Genomic DNA, 22,440 nt, shown 5'->3' with positions numbered 1-22,440 from the left:
GTGATAAGACACCAAAGATTCAATACCGATTCCATAATGCCACCACAAGAAGTTTTCTGTTGCACTAAGTGTAAGTATTTGTAACTCCACATCTGGTGTTGATTTACAATGAGATTTTACAGTTATTTTAATATCGCTTTTCTTTCACGTTTGACTAATCGCGACGATGCAAATGACTCATCAGATTAAATTGATGAAGGGACAATTACAAACACACCAGTGCCCGGACCGTGACTCACACACGGGAACTTAACGAGCTCGTCCATTGAACCGTTACAGGTTTTACAGTGTACGCCGACTTCTACTGTAAAAGCTCATAGATATTTTCGAAAAGGACGTTCATAGGATAGGCTCAAGCATAGAAAAACCTTTACTTCGCACTATGGGATCATAAGGTTAGTTGGGTTTTACCCACTATACATTATTTTATGTCCTGTCTGTCCAAAAAATACTCTACGTCGGTCTTAATCAATAGTTTTTCTTTTAGATTTCTACTGATTTTTGTCGGTGGAGGCACGTAGTGGTTGGGAATCCACTTTAAACTGTAGGTCCAGTCCCAATTAGCCTTACTGTGCATAAAGTGGACTTAAAACACAAAATCAAACAAACAAACTGTACTGATTTTTGTCATTTAGCGTCGCTTTTCTGCCATTTTGTCTAATCGCGAAGATGATGATGAGTGATGATACGATGGAATTGATGAACGGACACTCACAAAGAACTCCCATGTACTGTGTTAACCCTTGCACCACGAAGGTCGGCTAAATCAGTCAACAAAATAGACAAGAGCAGGAAGGAAATTCACGTAGGTTAAATAAGGTACGACAACCCAAAGCAGTTGTAATCCTAAAGGAGAATTATGAATCTTCACTTTTGTTCAAGTGTACTGATATCGCCACGGAGAAAATGTTCAATTACACTTTTAAATTCATTCACACTTCACTCGAAGTCATTCCCAACCTTCATTACAAGTTACGAATCGCTACGTCATCAAACTATGCCTGGCGACAAACTCATCAACCAGTTTGATGCAATTACACCATCACTCTCGCACCAGGAAGAAACGATATGATCTGAATCATGGTTCAGATCTCTTTCACGCTTACAAAGATTAACTCCCCAATTAACTCTATGAAAGATCTTCATACATTAAGCTGGGTGAGGCATTTATGAATAAGTAAAGTATCCAATGGGTCGTTGCTCGCGTATATTGTTTTACCATTCAAATGTTGAGACACAAATGTATCAAAGAACAGAATCGATATCATTTTCAAAGATTTTCCAGAGATTTAATTCGCTACTTAGACTGGTGTTTTTCTTGTGTTTTTGTGTGCAGGCACGTAGCCAGGGGGAGGGCTAAGGGGGCTGAAGCCCTCTCTGAAATCCTACAAATATCTAATTTTAATAGTGTATAGTGGTAATTAATTTTACTTCCTTAGCAGGAATAAACATTAGATCAAAAGACGTTTAGTGTATAATAGAGGAGCGAAGTTATATTTTAATTTTCTACAATTTCATCCAAAAAATAAATGGATCCACAGCTCTGAAAATGTATAGTTTTCTTTGTGAGACGTCACGCAATATAAACTTTAAGAGTAAAATTTGGCTCTAACTTTTAAAGCCTTTTTCTTAACGGAATGTAAACAAAATACAATAACTATGAATTTCAGTACACTAACTGCACAACATGTAAGAAAAATAATGGACAACAATTGTGTTAGATATTCACTCATACAGTGGATCGAGTAGCAAATTATATCCATTTATATAATAATAATAATAATAATAATAATAATAATAACAATACATTCGGAATTAAAATTGGTTTATTTTTAATAACTAATTAGTTATTATTATAAAATGACAATTATAGCCATTATAACCGTGGTAATAATTATTATTGTCATTATTATTGTAACGGTCAAATATTGAGTGACAAGTAATTAATCTAATTGCCCGTTAGTATGAATTAATTGCAATTGGCAATATTAATATCCGTCGCGAATACAGGTGTCTAGCGAACTGCCTTAGCCAGCACTAGCTTGCTCAACCACAGTTTTCCGCCCGAATTCGGATTTACATGCATTCTTATGGGAATAACAAGAAAAATGCAACTTCTAAACCAATGGACCGAATTGGATGAGATTTTCACCAGCGGAAGACCACATCTTGAAAGTACTGATTCCAAGATTTGAGCCTAATCAGAACAGAACTACGGGAGTTATGAATTATTAAAGATTCATCGCCGGATTGAAAGGGAGAAGCTACCCTGCCGAGTTGTCTTTGGTTTTCGTGACTGAATACAAAAGAGGAAGAGTTAGCCTAATCTCTGCGCGAGGGGCTGCTGCCAGGGGTTAAGGACCTGAGTGAGCATTGACCAGGATAGGAGGACAACGGTCAAAGCACCAGAAACAATAAACAAGCACCTGATCATAGAGGGTAGCGCGTCACTACGTTCAAATCTGGAATAAAAGGGATGATTTGGAATAGCGAGACACAGTTTTGCCTACAATCGCCACCGGAGTGTGAGCTACGTGCGACCGAGCTGCGAGTTGCAAGCAGACTCGTGGTCTGGATTTGTTTTCCTCGAGTGAGTGTTTCAGAGCCATGGAGTAGAGCAGAATATAGAACCAGGGGGTCGTCCTCCCCTTGCCGTCAACGCATCCGTGCACATACGTGTGGTTATGTGAGAATAACGCCAGACACGTCCACCTGTGTCAATCGTCCGAAACAACGTCCAAAGTAGTGAAAGTTAATAACATTTGATATCCATGTGAAACCGCGAATGGCTCATCGCGTATGTTCGTCTCATCGCCCAAGTCACGTATCTGTACTTACGAGTGACCGCGAAGAACTGACCTATTATTGCGCAAGTTGTCGTTTGGAGTCGACAGTGAACGAGTGAAGCCAGGATCCGATGAGGGCAGATGGAACCGCCGACTGATCCACTTTCACCAACCAGGATAACCGCGAGGTGCAACAATGGAGCGTGGAGGCCTTCCAAAACTGTAGGACCACTTTCGCCCAACCCAGGTCAGAGGGAATGCAGCTAAGGTAAGATCCAACCATGTGCGTGTGTGAGAAAGATGACGACTATCTACCGCGAATCTGCGTGAATCAAATCATTGCATAACTTAAATCAGTGCTATGGCAACCCTAGACATCTGTTTTCCGGCGGAGTAATCAAATGTTAAAGATGAGAGTTTATGTTAACAGCAAACAATAATTCATGAAATATATTTATACCTTCAGAAAAGATAGAAGGGGTTCGCACAAGGAACAATTATTCACTTTATACTTGAAATCCTAAACGATAAATTGTAAAAGGCAATGTAGCCAAGACATAGCAAGAGTATGGTCAAAGTAGTAAATAATCTAACCTTTGTATTTGTCATATTGTCGCCATATGCCATGGAATGAGAGTATGAATGTGAGATCGAGTGAAAGAGGGCAAGATGTACTGTCTATTTATCTGTGCTTTAATATATATGTATATTCAGAAACACCGTAGTATTATGTAACGTCATTTCAGGTATTTAAATCAAATCCTCCTAGGTTTGTTCTTGGTAACTCCGACTGTTAGGCACTTATCCTGACCGTATTATATTTCATGTAGTGTTTAATTCGCCCAGCAGGTGAGGCGAAAGATTCTTCGTTGTTGCGTTGCTAAGCTCAGTTCAGTTGAGTCAATTGAGTTAATTAGTTATTTATTAAATTAGCAGCCAGTGACATTATTTCTACTAATCAAGTCTTATACGTAGCCTGCCCCCTTCTACAAATATTTTTGGCGACGCCTGTGCTAATAAGGGATGAGCCCCCCCGAAATAAACTCCTGGCTACGGTCCTATTTGTGTGTGCAGTGGCGCAGGAACAGGGGGTCCAGGGGCACATTATACCCAATTAAATTTTTAGAGGAGTTACAGTGCAGTATCCCAAAAATACACGAATCCACAGTGAACTTCATAAAAATTTGTTCAAGTGTGGGGCATTCCATGTGAAAGTTTTCCTGAACCTCAATTTTAAAAATTAAGTGCAATGTTGCAACTTTATCCTATCTTGTGAGTGAACAAACTAAATTTGTCATTTCCATAAAAATTCAAGGATTATACATAATTACGTTAGAAGGTGTTGTTCGTTTGTTTTAACATTTCGATTTTTGTTTTCTATTGTGACCCACCCGCGACACCAAAAAACAATTAACATCTTTAACTGTTGCATTTCCCTCTCAACTCCACTAGACAAATTCAAAGCTCAATTACCTTCTCTCTTCGTCTTAAATAATTTATTTTTCATCATTTGACAATTCAGAGAAATTAAAATAAATTTTTAAGTGACGAGGTAGTGTTTCGTCTGTCGCAACCCGTGACAAAAAATTGTTCACTTGTAGCTAAAAATCTGGGAAAGTATTTTAAGGGTAGTTAAGTTTCATATTTGCAAATAAACTGTAAGTAAAATGTTGCTTAACTATCAGTAGAATGGTTACTTTAATGTCAAAAACATAGTCTGCGTTTTCCCACCCCTAATACTTGTATAAGCATGGTTTTTGTGCCAGTATCATTAACAAAAGTACGGAATTCCCATTAAAAACAAATTGTGACATATTTTCCATACTGTGATTTTTGTGTAAGGGACTTCAAGACATCTTAATTTACAAAACGCGTGAAGCTAAAAAAAAAGTTCAATAGGAAACTGAAAAGTCAAAATGAAGCGAGAACATGCCATTTAGCATCAATGTGTTCCGAGGTAGCAGAAGAATTTTAAAAGAATAGCAATTTTCAAAATGAGCACGACGTTTTCTTAGTGTAATTTCCATAAAAATCCCACAATTATCTCCATTCTCTCTCTCTGTTTCACACACACACACACACGTGTGTGTTGGCATTGAGACAAACCCGTGTGTATTCAAATAGCAAAATACCCGATACCCCATTATGATATTTTCCACCGTATGGTCTTGGGGGTGGAATTAGAAGAGGATTCGACCTTGGGCACATGTCATTCAGCACATTATGAATTTTGATTTGCGTGTGGCTAATTGCAATTAATTACAATGTGGGGGGAATATGCTTCCTTACCCAAGGTAGCTAATTGATGGTTGCGTTTAGAAAAATTACAGTGAGGGAGTGAGAAAGGTTCCAGCATAGCATTTATGGAGCCGTTGGATTTTGTATCAACACTCAAAGCTCCCCGATAGATAATTTGGAAGATAAAAGAAGTCGCACACATCGGAATGTGGATCCGGTGTGGTAACAGACGTTTAGTGTAATTAGTGTTCCTTATTTTATATACACACACACACACCTCTCCTATCCTGGTGGTGTAGTGATAACGTCGCCTTGTAATCAAAGGGGTTCTGGGTTCGATACCCGGTGGAGGCGCATAGTGGTTGTGATCGAACTTTAAACTGTAGGCCCAGTTCCGATTACCCTATATGTGCATAAAGTGGACTTAAAAGTCAAATACACACACAAACTAACACACATACGTGAATCTTGTTCGCTTAGATGTGGTTGCAAGACAACCTTATGTGGTTATTATCAAAATACTGGTAGCAAAGTAATGCAAATAACGGGTTAGAATTGTCGAAACTTGAATTGGACATAACTCTAGCTTTGTTAAGACATTTGCACTCCCGAAATATGCATGGATAACTCTTATGACACTACACCATTATGAGTATATGCATTTCAATTTGTAACTAAGATAGAAATAGTTGTACCAGTAAGTCACGATAACATCTTGAGGAACTCGCGAATACATAGATGAAGTTTCATAACTAGTAAATTAAAAATCAATTGTTATTATTACTATAATTGTGTGTCCTTTGAATTCATCACAGGGCATAAATATATGTTAAATTTAAAACTAGACCGTTGCAGCATGTATACTGCGTCACTTTGCCAGTTAAAATATGAAATACAAGAAATTGTTTTTTGACACCATGCAGCGATTGTGTCAAAGATAATTTCACTTTGAAATCGAAATAAAAATTTTAAACAGGCATGTTGGTAATTGTTCAAAACAATTCGTGTATTGAAGGTGCTTTCTATTCATTTTACCTGTCTTTGGTTTTTAAGTGCTTGTGCCTCTCAACTTCAATGTACTTGTGTCCTTGTAACAACTACAATAGCAGTTTATTGATCGTTAGTGCCTAGCAGAGCAGCACCAAGTCAATTACTTCTACAATCAGTTCTTATCATTTAAATTATCAGAATTTCTTTAGTTCATCACCATTACAATGTTTACCGATATTATTAGTGATAATAATGATATTGTTATAAATATACCGGTATTTGTACATTCTTATTTGTTTAAACACTTTTGTACAATTACGTACATTTTTCTTAGGAATACATATGTTCATTTGTTTTACGATTGTTTGAATATACAATACACGTTTGGTTAAGATTTTTGGTAGCCATAAACAATGAAATTAGCAGCCTTTACGAAACTTGATAATTTTAACCAAATTACTTCGTAACTGTAAACAAACCAGCACGAATACTATAACAATTTAGTTCTGGCGAGAATTAAATTGTTTATCACATATGTTTGGTTAGCAGGAATCAATTTTTTGATCATTCCAAACGCTGTGTAGAACGTACCGAGTTAGGTGCAAAATACCAATAAATTTGAATTGAAAGACATATACCTATAAGTGAACCAAAATGTATGTTGAGTCACATATAAAACTTATTCCAATTTTGGATAACGAATGAAAATATACCGGGTGTTCCATAAGTCTGGAACCATAAAAGAACAACAAAACAAGGTCATGTTAGGAACTTATTATTGTACAACACAGTTCAAGAATGTGATCAAGATCCCCACCAGCAAAATAACTTGGATTTGCTCCTCCTTAGTGCCATGGTACAGTCAACGGCAAATATAATGGTAGGCAAATTGTCCACCACTATTTTCACTACTTTTTTCATTCTACATCTTGTGTTGTTTTAAGGAATGAAACTATGTTGGTTTGAAGCAGACATTGTTATCTGCTTATTGACGTCTTAATTTCAATCCATTGTCATCATATCGTGTAATTCAGACCGAATCAAAATGGTGGTGGACAATTCGCCTACTGTTTCTTTTGTCGTTGCGTTTACCTCTAACAGAAAAAGGGGTGATATGAACAATAGCTTTGGTTCCAGACTTATGGCACACACAGTATATTGAATATCGAATAAGATGGCACCGTATTCATTAGAACTTCGATAATAATTCATGTATTATTGTCACATTTGGCTTTCTTTCTTATACGGGGGAAAGTATGGAACAATTCAGTTATGGACGTTGGCCCATAAATACAAGAGTCCTTCATTCAAAACAGAAAACATGTGAAACACTGCATGGTATTTTATTTGTCATTCTCACACGACACCACAACAGCCTGCACTTGACTCATAGAACAAGTTTTGTCCTTTTATGGCAAGGGGACTGCATTGCTGGCGATCGCCAATTGCCAGTTCCTCGTGGAAGCTGTTTGTTTCGCTTGTCACGATATTTACTGGGCACCACAGCGACACCCTCAGCGCATGAACGTTCCCCCCGCATGAATATTTCAAGAGAAGGTTTTTCTCCTTGGCTGTGTCCAGTTCTCAAACCTTTGTGATAGCGTTGTGGTCCATGTTATCGCTTCAGAGGGGTCGACACCAGGTGTGCACCAAGTCCGATGTGCTACACTCTTAACCTACCCCGAATAGCCTGAGAAATTATACTCATTTATAGAAGAGTACGAATCACACATACACCGAGCGATACGCGGAGAGGGAGAGGGGTGAAGGAAGGCAGAGAGAGGTAAAGAAAAAATAGACAAATAGAGGAAGAGAAGAAATGGCATGGAAACAAGAAAGAAATATACACAAACAGAGTAAAATATACAGAAACAGTGAGAGACAGATAATGAAACAGGGAAAGAAAGAGAAGCAGGTAAATAATGAAATATACAGAAATAGAGAAAGGACGAAAATAAAGATAAGGAAACCTGGAAGGAAAGAAATATACAGAAATAGAGAAAAAGAAAATAAATATAAAGAGAAGCAGATAAGGAAAGAAATATACACAAACAGAGAAAGAGAAAGAAATATGCACAAAACGAGAAAAATGCACAAACAAGAGAAAAAATATGCACAAACAGAGATATAAATATGCACAAAAAAGAGAGAGCCAGATATGCACAAACAAGAGAAAGAAATATGCACAAGCATGAGAAAGAAATATGCACAAACAAGAGAAAGAAATATGCACAAACAAGAGAAAGATATATGCACAAACAAGAGAAAGAAATATGCACAAACAGAGATATAAATATGCACAAAAAGAGAGAGCCAGATATGCACAAACAAGAGAAAGGAATATGCACAAACAAGAGAAAGAAATATGCACAAACAAGAGAAAGAAATATGCACAAACAAGAGAAAGATATATGCACAAACAAGAGAAAGAAATATGCACAAACAAGAGAAAGAAATATGCACAAAATAAACAAGAGAAAGGAATATGCACAAACAAGAGAAAGAAATATGCACAAACAAGAGAAAGAAATATGCACAAACAAGAGAAAGATATATGCACAAACAAGAGAAAGAAATATGCACAAACAAGAGAAAGATATATGCACAAACAAGAGAAAGATATATGCACAAACAAGAGAAAGAAATATGCACAAACAAGAGAAAGATATATGCACAAACAAGAGAAAGAAATATGCCGAAACAAGAGAAAGAAATATGCACAAACAGAGAAAGAAATATGCACAAACAAGAGAAAGAAATATGCACAAACAGAGGAAAAAAGAAAGAAACAGAAATAAATATACAGAAACAGTGAAAGAAATACATACAAGCAGAAGAACAGAACAGGAAAGAGAAGGAGAGAAATAATTTTAAAAAAGCAGAAATAGAAAAAGAAAAATATCCAGAACCAGATACAGAAATAAACAAAGATAAACAGAGAAGTGAAAGCAAAACAAAGAAAGGAAGGAGTGAGATAAAGAAGGAAAGAGAAGAAAACGGTAAAGAAAAAGGCGGACCTTGACACCTGAAAATATTTCGCTCCACGAAAAAAATTCACTAGCGACACCGCAGCATCATTTTGAATCCCTATTTTGCAGTGGTCTGGCTTCATGTTAAATTGTTGGTGCAATACCCATTAGTATATCTGTACATAAATTGCGAGTCCATCCTTTCAGCTTGAACGAACCTTTGTTCTATTCCCAGGATGTACTCGGATTTTCAATACTTACCGAGCATAAGAAGCCAATTGAGGAGAAATTTGAGCAGGTAATTGCAAAGTTAAAAGTCAAGAAAACGTGGTGTTGAATTCGACCGAGAATAGCAGTTATTATATAATATAAAATCGGGAATTTCTATTCAAAATTTCTTCATTTGACAGCTTTTCCAGTTGCTTGGGTGAGCTTAGTAAGAATGGTAAAGGCACAAGTCGGAATTACTAAAAGCAATCACGGGTCAATAAGAATCTGCCATAAATCCTGTAGCAATTATACATTAGCAGACTGAATGCGAGTCGCACCGTCTCGATTCCCCAATCAGCTCGCCGGATTCTTGCCAAATCGGAGACGTCAGCTCAAAGAAGCACCTGTTCCATACGCTCTCTGCCATTACTAGACTCGCTAACTGGCTTCGATTGATAACCAAAGATTATATGAACACAGTATATGACGTTCTTTTTCGTTCAGTTGTTGTCCTAAGTAACCTATTCGAGCCAATCAATGTCATATTTTGTTGGACGTGTCTGCTGACAAAGAACTATCATTAGAATACACAGAAATTGACCTGTGCGCTCTGGGTACATAGACTAAATATAAACTTTTTTAAACCTTAGGTTCACGTTCGACATACAGTATCAACTTCGCCAACCACACCGAAAAATGATATATGGATTTGGGAATACATTAACACTGATAACTTCATGCGCTCATATATAAATTTTGTATTTTCTACAATGGAAAAAAACAAAGAAATTACGCAATATAGTTTCGTTATATGAATAATTTATCTACTTGAATGATGACATGTGGATGTCAGTTTTCGACCACAGACCACATTATTTCCTAAGAATATCACAGATAGCGATAAACTATGTATAATGGGCACAGATTTGTAACGCAACAATGTTATGTTACAAAGACACGCACCCTGTATTTTTACCACTGAAAATCAAATCTTATATATATAAAATGTGCCATTACTAGCTATTTAACCCTGGCAGTCATACCGCCGAAAGTTTATTCCCGTAGTAATACAATCCTGAACACCAATCCAATGTATATCGTTGATTGACTGACTTGGTTTATTTTACTTCACTTTTCTTCCACTTTTGGTTAATTGCGATGATGAGGATGAGTGATGATATGATGAAATTGATGAAGGGACACTCACAAAGAACACCGATGCCGGGATTAGAAACATTGGCGTCGTAGCACGCTGTGCTAACCACTCCGACGCCAATGTTTATCATTCTTGCAAATATCCTCAGCATTACATTTAGATCTGCCTCTTGCCTTCAGACTTTCCGATACTGTGAACTTTTCTATCCCCTTAATTGATTGAGTTGGTGTTTTAAGCGCACTTTATGCACAGTAAGGCTAATCAGGACTGGATCTACAGTTTAAAGTGGGATACGAACCAGTGTGTGCCTCCACAGGGACGACGCTACCACTGCGCCATCCGAGAGGACTCTATCGCCCTTAAATGCGGGCTAGATGGACGGCCTCAATGAATTTTTTGTTCAATTCTGCCGGCTTGCTCTTTTGATTCTACAATTAATGCAAAATGTTTATTAACAATGAAATAGTGTATCCTCTTAAATCCCACCACGACGAGAACGAGAGCAGAGCCTCTCTTACTTATGCCAGGCAGAACTGTCCTTGATTACACTTCGCCTCTTGAAGCACTTGTTATAATGGTACGTGTGATTACCATCTCGCAATTACGCACACAGAGATCTTCTCTCCCTCCGAAGTGCACTTGCAACATTAAAAAGAAGGCGTGGAATGCACCTCAAAAGGACAAAAACTCCCAGACACGCCAATGACTAACTCTGTTGTTCATTTGTTTTAATGGCCACCGAGGAATGAGCCATTAACCGTTTTAATGATCGCCATCTCTGCAACAAACTTCTATGGTTTGATGGGAGACAAAAACAAAGAATAAGCAAGAGATTTTGCAATTTGCTACCTCGTCTCCAGGAACGACAATCCTTAATGATAATAGGAGGCGCGAGTGGTTTATAGTTTCACAACATCCCGATATATTGCGGTCGGCAAAAGAGTGTGAAGAAACTCCTCATCTCGGGACAAAAAAGAAAATGATTCGGGAGAGGTGGGAGCGTTGAAGCGAAAGGATTTTCATCTGTTAGCATCCGTTTATGAATTGACAGTTTTCGGTTTCTGAAAGCCTGAAACCGAACCACAAGTAAAAACTTGGGCCGACACCAGCAGGCCTGTTTTCGAAAATTCCTCTCTCCTCTTGAAAAAAAAACCGCTACGATGTTACGAAATCTAAAAACGTATCTGCTTCTAGACACATGAATCTTCAAGTGGTTCGCTTTCCTTGTTATTGGCAATAGTTTCGTGGCTACGTAGGTCTCTGAAACGTTGTGAATTTCTAGACAACAGCCAAAGAGAACCACATGAGAATCTAGAGCATTCCCTGACATTCGCTACAAGACTCGGCGGCAAGCGGCCCGGCATCAGCGCTTGTCTTTCCCTGTGAACGGGTCAGCGACATTCGCTTATATTTAACATCGCAAAAAAGTTTAGAGTAACAGGGATAGTTCTGAATAAAAGTGGAAAGAAAAATGGGGAAATAAAGTATACAAAGACAATCCGCTCACCATCCGTGAGTTAAAAGAGAGTATTGTACTAAAAATCGGGAGAATTACAGTAGACGAACTTGCACGTGTACATGCCAATTTCCTTCGGAGATACCAGGAATGTGTTGCAGCAGAGGGACATCATTTTCAACACCTTCTGTAGTCAAGGTTAGGACACAATATGGAAACTGTAATTTTAATAGCCGACTCTAGCTACTGTCGCTGACCCGTTCACCGGGAAAGACAAGCGCTGATGCCGGGCAGCTTGCCGCCGAGTCTCGTAGCGAATGTCCGGGAATGCTCTGTATATGAATGCTCTAGAAAGAATTCTAAGCAGATGAAATTTTTCACAATTTTGAACATCATAGCGGTATTCAAACGGAGAAGAATTTTCAAAAACTGTCGGATCCAGCAGAGTATTAATTTCGCTTTATAATTAGATGGGCCAGGTGGAACTGGACCTACAGCAGGTTTGGTAGCGTGCGTGCACTTTTGTTCACCCCGTCGACGTGAGCTTCTTGCCTGCACATTTCACCTAAGGCATATTTTCTGCCCCTCTTAAAATGCTACAGTAACACTGCCTGCTCTTCACTCGTGCATGCGAGAGTTCTCCTTCACAACTAAGACGAGCTGCCCTCTCTAAATTCTTGTTAGACCTTTTTACTTATTTTCGCCTTACCTTCCACGAAATCAGCCTGTTTCAGCAGAGATTGTAGCTCGAAGTAAGAGGGATGGTATCCCCCAGCTAACAAAATTGTTGCAAAGCATACCCCCCACCCAGTTGTCTCATTGTCACCATGTTACGCCATGAGACCATACCCCAAGGCTCGATCCAGCTAACATTTTCTCCACTTCAAGCGCTGATTGTAGGTAAGTCGCGGCGAAGGATGAATTAATTAAATTTATAATATTATAATATTTATTCTTCGCGAGGCCTCCAAACAATATGTATTACGATACGTCAAAATTCAATGCCTAACCAAACACAGAGAATCTCATCAAACATATACGAAAATGTATCTCGTTTCAAAGAACGTCGCCTTGCCCAGGTCCAATTCCTGGTGAGAAACATTGGGTATAAAAATAAGCTGGTTGGTATTCGCAATTATACGTAAGAACTTTTCACACTTAAGAACTCCCTATGTATACTATTATTAACTCTTGTCTAGAAATTTCTAAGAGATTTTGAGGCATTGTAAGTCTATATTAAAATAGATTGTTTAAAACGAGCGGTGCTGTTGGAAACCAAAAATCCTGGGTGCAAGATTCATCAATTCATACTCGTCGCCGCGACTAGTCTACACTGGTAAAGTTTGCTGAAACAGGCTGATTTCGTGGAAGAGACGGATATAAGTAAAAGTCTAACCCAAGAATTTAAAAGCTTCAATTAGAAACGTCAGAAGAAAATGTTGTGAAGTGAATTCTCGCAAAGGGTTGACGATTAGGCGCTGTGAGCGACAGCATATAGCATCAAGGGCGTCGCCATTGTGTGGGAATGGGTGGGCTGTAGTCCACCGTGAAATATTCATAGCCAACCCGCCTGCCCACCCTACAAATGATTTCCTTGGAATAGCCAAGGAACGAAATATTTAATTAGGAGACGAACAAATGATAGTTAATCAGAAACAAATGCTTTTTAGAAATCGTTCACAAATTTGGTCAAAATTGTAAAATTTATTAAAGGCTACTATTTTTTTTGTTTTAGTTAAGAAAAAGTTTAACCAAATGGGTTACGGAGTAATTGAAACGAATCAGTGATTCTTTTGTCCATCGGAAATTTTCAGAATTATTCATAGGAGAAGAATCACATTCAGAGAGAGATATTGAGAGAGGGAAAGATTGGGTGAAAGAGAGAAGGGAAGAACGAATGATAGAAAGAAATAAAGCGCAGCGAAGGAAGAATTTTAGCAGCGAGCTTCCGAAGCAGTGCCCGCCTGAAAATAATTGTGTCCATATCCTTGAGCAAATTAAATAAAAATTATCTGAGTGTGACTGTGATACTCTACAGTACAGCATACTATCAAAAACGCGATTCTAATTTGCCAAGCATAGAAATACAATTGAAAGGATCGAGTGTAAAACATGGTAAGTGACATTTTGTTATTTTTTGAGTTACAAAGCAAAATGTTCCATCCTTCAATTTTCAAGTGAAATTGCCATGCCATACAATTTGCATTGTACTCAGTGAAGCCTTCTGAAATTGGTAAACACAACACGAAAACAATTTATCTGCAGTATAGCTTCTAATAACCTTTTTTCTTAAAGAACTCAGAAATGATCCAAATGTCACTTAACATGTTTTACACCCTAGCTCTTCAATTAATGTTTGCTATTTTACAATCACGATTTCTGCATTTAAGTCTACAATAATAGAACAAAGAGTTTTCAATGACAATAATATGTTTTAATTTCCTTAATACTCGTATATTTCCGTCTTCTGAATATGTTCCGATAAATTCCGAATCCATAATATACTGTCTATAAGTCTCACTTATGCAAATACCAAATCTGTAAATTTGTAAACAATTAAAAAAATCTACTACGCTTGACTTTGGGATTTTTCATCTTATTACCACAATATTTCAACTACTTTATCCCTTCTAAGTCATTTTAGAGGGAAAAAGACTATTACTCTGGTCGACTGCTGAATACGCTTGAATCTCGTGCATTAAATAGCAGTACAAATACATGCATACAGTAAAACCTCATTAATCCGGACTAATGGGGAATAAGTTGACCGGTTTAACGAAAGTCCGGATTAACTGAAATAACCTAAGAGAACAGTAGAAAGTGCATTAAAACTCCGTTTATAGCAACAAAACACGTTTATTATCGTGTATATAAAGGGCATAGGCCTAAATACAGTACAGTACAAAGTCTGCGGGAAACAGAATTTCGTCAGTGGTTGACTGCCTTTTCTCTGGGAAGTTCTCTTGTTGACTTTTAGCCACATTTAAAACCTTGAGTTCTCCTTAACGAGGTTTTACTGTATTTATAATTGAATCATTGGCCTACATCTGATTTCATGATGCAAAGTTTATAAAGAGGCTATGCGATTTAGCTTTGAAAGTACCCGTCTCTTAATAAAACTGAGACAAATTATTTGATCTGAAATTTTTGAATGGGCTAAAACCGCCACTGCGTTTCGGAAACTGAAGACGAAAGAAATGTATATATTTTGCGGGGAACACGGCCGATAGTAGCACCTGACCAGTGAGCGGGAACTTGCCGGTCCCAAGCGACAGCGAGAACTTGACCGTTCGTGCATGTTCGCAGTAGCGGCAGCGATTCCCATACGGAAGAAAACTGAACGCACCCAAGACGCATTACGGCAACAGTCCAAGCCGCATGGAAAGTATACACTGATGGTCAATTAAGCAAGTATCATTGTAGGGGGAAAAAAATAAGAACACTTTCAAGGCCATGCGTTAATAGCTTTCAGCACAGAATGTTCGTGTCAAATTGTGCAAAGTCACTTAGACTTCAAAAGTAGCCATTGCATTGATCAACAACGAGTTTTGAAAGAACGCACGCCCTCGCGAAATAAAAGCCTCAAGAATGTGGACTCATTTTACTTTATGTCACAGTAAAGATACGTCAAACACATTGTCTACTTCTCTTTAGGATATTTAGCGGCATTTTCCCCTACCTCTCTACATGATCGCGACGATGAGGATAAATTATAAAGCGATTAAAACAGAACAAAAGCCTTCCTTCTATAGCACTTTACACTATAATTGTCCTCGTGCCTGAACCAAAGGAGAAAAAATCACCACGATCTCAGAGACGGAGTGGTCATCACAGCGCGGTATAACGTTAGTGTTCCCGGGATCGAATCCCGGCCTGGACATAGGTATTCATTCTGAGTGTCCGTTCAATTTCATCACTCATCCTCATCGCCGCGTTTACCAAAAGTGGCAGAAAAGTACCGTAATATAACCTAAATTAATCAATCAAAAACCAAGAAAATCCATTTTAGATCGATTTTCTAACCCTTATATGTATGTTAATTGTGACAATGAGAAGGAGTGCTGAAATAGATGACGGGACAAACCCAAGGTTCGAACCTGCGACCTTTGCCTTCCTAGCATGTTACGTTCACTCCACCACGGCGGCCTGCCTGAACCAAAAACAAATGACACTTGATACTAACGGCATCTAGCGATACATTAATTAGGCTTTGTTGTATTTCAACAACGGTATTACAAAGTCTATACATTCACTATGGACACTCCATATTGTAAATTAGACTGTAGAATTCAGCAATTGCAAGTTTGCGCTTTAAATTGTCTTTAGGTGTAATAGAATACGGCAATTGTAAAAAAAAATGTTATTGCGTGGAATACATAGCCTCATCTATCATTAATCTTTGTTTCTATATAAACAAAATAAGCCAGACAGAATAAGGATTCACTGTTATGGACTTTTACAGAGGATCGCAACGGCAAAACTATGGGAGAGTAACACCCGTATAGGACGTACTTGAATCATAATTTGGCTATTTGCGCGCTGATTCATACGAATTTATGAAATAGATTAGGGAACAGACATATCCACTCCGCGCTGTGATTAACATAAAGAGGCAGAAACTGATGGATTCTAAAAGTTTCAGTGTTTAGAACAACTTTTATACATATGATTTCAGAATTTATGTTGAAACATTAAAATCAAAACTCTCTTGTGTTTGGTTACGTATGGCCAGCGGAGGGCCCAGGATTTTCGAAAGAAGGGGGTTAGGTATTCATTTTTTAGTAGTCAGCCGTCATTTTGCTGCATTTGATGTTCTTCTTTTTAGGAATACTGAGTCAAAGGCCCCACCAACCCCCTTGGGCACGCCACTGCGTATGGCTACAGTCAGAGAATGTTAGTTTTTATCTATCTGGCTAAACTATCTATTTGACTATTCCGGGGGTGAGGGAGGAGGAAGTAAGTTTATGTAATCTTCTCTTGTGTCATGTTCACCAAATGGGTTGTCAGGGATCTGGCGCTGCCCGAAGTTAATGGCTTCTCGAAGAATGAGCCAAGCCTAGAAGTTTTGAGTGAGTAAAGTAGGTAACGCTGCGGGACTGAATGTGATTGGTTTATTAAACGGTGGTAAGAGCATCGTTTTAAAATATCCTATAATTAATACACATCATTCCGTACGGTGTTCGATGAAAATACAACGAACAAAAAACAACTGCTCGCTCTGGTAATCTCAAACGTTTTCTCCTGAAGCCTATTTCCTTATTTATTATAAATATAAAATTATGAAACTTAAAGCATCAACGTTGACACGCACACAGTTGTTTACAGAGCAAGAAGCCGCGAAGAACACGATAAATTTCTACAAGACCAGCACTTCGAAATTATTATCATCGTACTCGCACAAAAATTATGTAGTTTTTCACAATCACTCATTTGCAATTTTGTGCTTTCATTAGGATGTTAGCATTCTCTTCAGAGGGAGAAAGGGCGCATTTGTGTATGTGTTGAGGAAGAAGGGGGTGACGGGGGGGAGGGGATGGGGTTTCAAACGAAGCATCCCCTGATAAGAGCAGGTGTTGGTAAAAAAAAAATGAACTGGAACTGCTCGAACCTTTAGCCCCTGCTCCCAGCACACTCTTCATGTGTACCTATATAGTGCCTTCATAAGCTTTATCTTCTGGCAAAGACGTAAATTTTAATCTATAAACAGGTTAAGATTGCACAGTACTTTGCGAATAGACTTCACAGGCGCAAGTTTGTAATATTTTCTTATTTGTCACGCTCTTTCGATAATGAGGCAGCAAGCGATGTGAATTTTATTTGTAACGCTTTGACAGAGAGGCAATGCTGCCAGCTACTGGACATTTTCTTACTTACATTGCCGAAAAGAACGTTCATTCATTTTGCCAATTAACTTTTGTGTGTCCCGCGTTGGGACGGTGATGCGGAAAGCAGCTTTGGGCTTCTCGGCACATTGCAGCTAATAAGAGTAAAGTGGCCCGAACGGACACGCCGCTCACAGCAAGCAACGGGAACGATGCGAGCGGAATGGTTCGGTGAAGGGAGGGTGAGGCCCCGGTCTCTTTTTGCCGCGCACAGCCGGAGCCCACAAGTACCTCGGGACCACCTGTTTTGCGTTCATCTGTGAAGCAAATCTCTCCCCCTCTGCATGAAGAAAAATCTCTCGACCGAACATCTGGCCATGTGCAAGCAGCACATGTTCACGGATCGCAGGGGATGCTTATGCATACAATGCGGGACGATAATATGTCTAGTGCGCAGTAATCGTGTCCATTGCAGGTTTTAGAACCGGGATTAGATCGTCATTTTCCCAAGTCGGTAATTTAACGGCTACTTTGCTCTTGGGGTAAAGATAAACGCACGTCCTATATCGAATTCGAACACAGATCACTGCAATGAGCGTCCACGTAAGATTCGGCGACATGCGTCGAGAACACCACTACGCCAAACCCTACCCGACGTTTTCAGTCACGTGATTATGCTCAAAGAACAAGTTCTCTTGTACAACAACGATTTTCAACTTGCATTATGAACGTTCCCCCCCCACCACACCAAACACACTTCCTTGCTTCATAGCACAACAGTGGTACTTGAAAATTGATTTCGTGGTGTATCGACACCAACCTACTCGATACTGGTCGAATGTTCTAACGTGCTACGATCATGCCGCTACTGGAAACTTAACAATTAGAACGTACCTGTGATCCGTTGCTCTCTCCTGGACTTCCAGAAAAGAAGTTTATCACCTTTGGTCTCCTCGATTTCAAGAAATCCACTCGGAAGCACGCCTTGACAGGCTAAGCATTCTACACGACGATCCTTGCACATACACCACAATATTCACGCACAACAAACCACGATTTAACGTGAGGAAATGAATTCTATGTACATGAAAACACCAACAGTAAAACACCGTTCCGTGACCAAAAAATTCCAGTTGGTTTGAATCTGCCTCTTTTGTTATCCCGTCACAGAAAAAAAATAAACCTTTTTCAAATTTGAGTAACAAGCACAGCCAAACACACACCTGTACTTCGGATAGCAGACTGCCGACGGTCAGGAGAATCTGATTGGCTCACTACCGCCATCTCTGTGTCGGCGGCGGAAACTCCGTACTACAGGCAGCTCCCTCTGCTGAACCCGAAAGTAAATGGGTGTACGTGCCCTGAGGTATAAATCGGTGAATTTTCTTTCCTCCTCTTCTCGTTCAGTGAACAAAATGGAAGAAAATGAAACTTCATCAAAACGCAATGCATTTACTACTTTCTCTGCACAGCTTCCAGAAGAGAAATAAAGGAAATGTGTATTAATTAAAGAAAAAGCAAAAGGTCTTGTGCTTTCATTTATTTTCAAGCTGAACTTCCCAGTGGTCAGCTAAGACCTTCCACCTGGGTCTCCCTTATCGCACAACACTAAAGCAACCTTGCGTTCTGACGTCACCAGAGAATGTTCTTATTTTTAGGCTAAATGCCTAAATCGTTAGTTTAGGCTAGCTAGGTTTAGTTCTAGCATACGTAATACAATTTCAATGTATTATGCTAGTAGAACCAAACCTTAACAGCGTCGGCATTCCTCGTCTGACGTCAGAACGCAAGGTTGCTCTACTGTTATGCGATAAGGGAAACCCCTTGTGATATCGGTTTATCGCAGATTATAGCACAATGCAAGGCCACAATCGGTGATTCGAGCGCTTGGTTAGGAAGCGAACCTACTCGCTGAGAAGGAAAGTCCACGCGATTGGAGGGGAAACGTTTAGGTCTAATTAATACGACGAATGATGTAATTCGTATCATACGTTGGTAAATTACGTTCCTGAACGACCGTTAAATTGGCGATTTTGCGCTGTCTCTCAACTGAAACACAATGACACGGTTATAAAAGAACCAAGTTGAAGGAAAGGTTGGGTTAAATGAATTGCAACACTTTTCAATCTCTTACCAATTGAAGATTTTTTTTATATGTAGAGCTGGAAAGTAATTTTTTATTGTCTTTGCTTAATTACACAGTTGTCACAGACTAAAAATCAACTGTTAAAAATTGAGCTTGGGTTCTCCCGAGTTCAATAAAGTCAGGATTTGTCTTGAAGGATGTTATTATCCAAGTCTAGTTGGTTACACGGTACAACACAGACTCGTGTACTACGTTGATTTGGTAGCAAGCAGTGTGTTTGGTGCCTGCACAGTTTGCACTACGTTCTGGAGCGGTGTAGAATGTGGTGTATGGTCACGTGGTGCGTTCTAACTAATCAAATGAACGTTTAAAGCAGCAGACGGGCATTTGTCGAATCTTTTGAACTTGAACACCGCTATTTGTCTACTTGGTGGAACGTCAATTTCGTGTACCAACCTGACATCGGGATACACACGCACTGCACCTACACTCTGAGAACTAAATGCATCATATCGATTGATGCACCAGAATGCATCGATTGATGCACTAAAGTGTATTTTATTGCTTCTTCAAAGAAACAGATTTACATTTGATGCATTTGGATGCATTTTCGTATGTCGTGAAAGAAACACCAAAGTGCATCATTTGATTCATGTGAAGATTTATTTGAGTCGAGATGCACTTCAATGCATCAGTTGATGCGTTTTGATGCATCTTTTTTTGATGATGCACTTAAACGTTTCGTCTGAGCTACATAAACTCTGTCGCTCAGACCAAACGTTTAAGTGCATCATCCAAAAAGATGCAGGAAGGTACATCAAGGAACATCAACTGATGCATTGAAGTTCATCTCGACTGAAATAAATCCTCACTTGAATCAAATGATGCACTTTGGTGTTTCTTTCACGACATACAAAAATGCACCCAAATGCTTCAAGTGTGAATCTGATTCTTTGAAGAAGCCATAAAACACACTTTAGTGCATCAATCGATGCATTCTGGTGCATCAATCGATATGATGCATTCAGTTTTCTGTGTGTAGCGTTAAAAAGTGCAACGAACTAAACGGAACTAGTTTTCGATTTGTTACGGTCAGGAAAGTATTGTATTTGTTGTAAATTTCGATTTCAGTTCTTTTTCATTGCTGTTAGATTAATCGTGACAACGAAGGCGAACTGATGAAAAAGACGGGACAAGCATAATGATACACCAACATCGAAGCCGGGATCAAAATGGAATCATTTTAAAACGTCCTTAAATTCCTTTAGTTTTTATTCTCTTATGGTAGACAAAACAAGTAATTGTGCAAATAAAGAGACCATGCACGATGCAAGATTAGGGTATAAGTTGCAAGAATTTCAACATATTTTGTAATAAGTCCTAGCAACGACCAATTGCTTCCGACTGTATAATTTGTCCTGTGGCCGAGTGGTTAGCACATCGCGCTGCGACGCCAAGGGTCCCGGGTTCGAATCCCGCTCGGACTTGTGAATGTCCATTCATCATTTCATCACTCATCCCCATCTTCGCAAATTAGCCAAGAGGCACAAAACGCGAAGTTAAATAAACTAACATCAATCAATGTATAATTTGCCATGTTGGTATAAAAATTCATTTTTGCATTGTGGCTAATATGGATAACTGGGATTGAAAGAGTCTGGTGTCCTTATACAATATTAAGAACTCATGCATACTACAAAAGTGGTATTTTTTAACTAATTTTTGGTGTGAAATACAACCACAATTACTGGTTTCAAAGATATAACTTGAAATAGTACGTCTCAGGGAGAGGGAGCCTTGTGAGTGCAACAAATGAAAAGGTTCAGTTGTAAATTTCAATTTCTTGAACAGGGTAAGGGAACATTTAACCCATCAACTTCTTGTGCAAAACTGGAAATAGAAGCCTAAGTTGCTAAAGGAGTTGAAATAGTTTGAATTTTTTTATGTTCCTGTCTGCAGTCAGGAAATTGCATGGAATCATAGCAAGTATTATAATTTGCATGTTTTCATTTTTTCTCTCTTGAACTTCTTCTGTCTTCTCCTTTTAAAATGTTCTTCATTATGTGCCCCAAGGTACTGAGAGTATCAGATTTTAATAGAGCATTGGAACAATTACTCCCTCCCACCTATCTCTCTCTCTCTCTCTCTCTCTCACGCACACACACAGACACACACACTTTCTCTCTCTGCTCTGTGTTTCTCTCTATCTTCCTCTCTAATTTACTATCTTCATCTCTGTCTCTCTCCCTCCCTCTTTTTATCTATTAGTCTAATTGTGTTTCTATGTTTTCTCTAGTCTCTTTCTGTTCCATTCTTTCTTTCCGTCCGGGTTTATATCTTCATTTCTGTCTCTCTGGTTATACCTATCCCATTCTGTGTTGCTGTATTTCCCTATCTTTTTCTCTAGCTTTGATTTTACATTTTTGCTGCCTTGAATCATGTCGCCTTCTTCAGGAGCGTATATTCCAGGCTACCTAGGTTATCTGCGAAGCCTAGGAGTTGGCAACCTTAATTCTTAGTAGTTGGCAACCTGAATTCATAGGTGTTGGCAACCTGGATTCTTAGGAGTTGACAACCTGAATTCTTAGGAGTTGGCAACCAGGATTCTTAGGAGTTGGCAACCTAAATTCTTTGGAGTTGGCAACCTGAATTCTTAGGAGTTGGCAACCTGAATTCTTAGGAGTTGGCAACCTGAATTCTTAGGAGTTGGCAACCTGAATTCTTAGG

At 38.8% G+C, this 22,440-nt stretch overlaps 1 protein-coding gene across 4 annotated transcripts in view; it reads right to left on the bottom strand.

Moving 5' to 3' along the window:
* grh (grainy head) overlaps nucleotides 1-22,440 on the bottom strand; it is a 446,442-nt gene that overhangs the window by 248,488 nt on the left and 175,514 nt on the right. Inside the window, exon 1 of one of the 4 annotated variants that reach the window (XM_083138918.1) lies at nucleotides 18,522-18,894. The exons of the other annotated variants lie outside the window; for them this stretch is intronic. The gene's annotated coding sequence lies outside the window, so the exon portion shown is untranslated. Of the gene's footprint in view, nucleotides 1-18,521; nucleotides 18,895-22,440 lie in introns of those variants that run through there. 4 annotated transcript variants of the gene reach the window in all.

The sequence above is a fragment of the Lepisma saccharinum genome, chromosome 17 (assembly GCF_977018435.1).
Source record: "Lepisma saccharinum chromosome 17, izLepSacc3.1, whole genome shotgun sequence".
Classification (NCBI taxonomy): domain Eukaryota; kingdom Metazoa; phylum Arthropoda; class Insecta; order Zygentoma; family Lepismatidae; genus Lepisma; species Lepisma saccharinum.
This window is presented reverse-complemented; position numbering and strand designations above follow the sequence as displayed.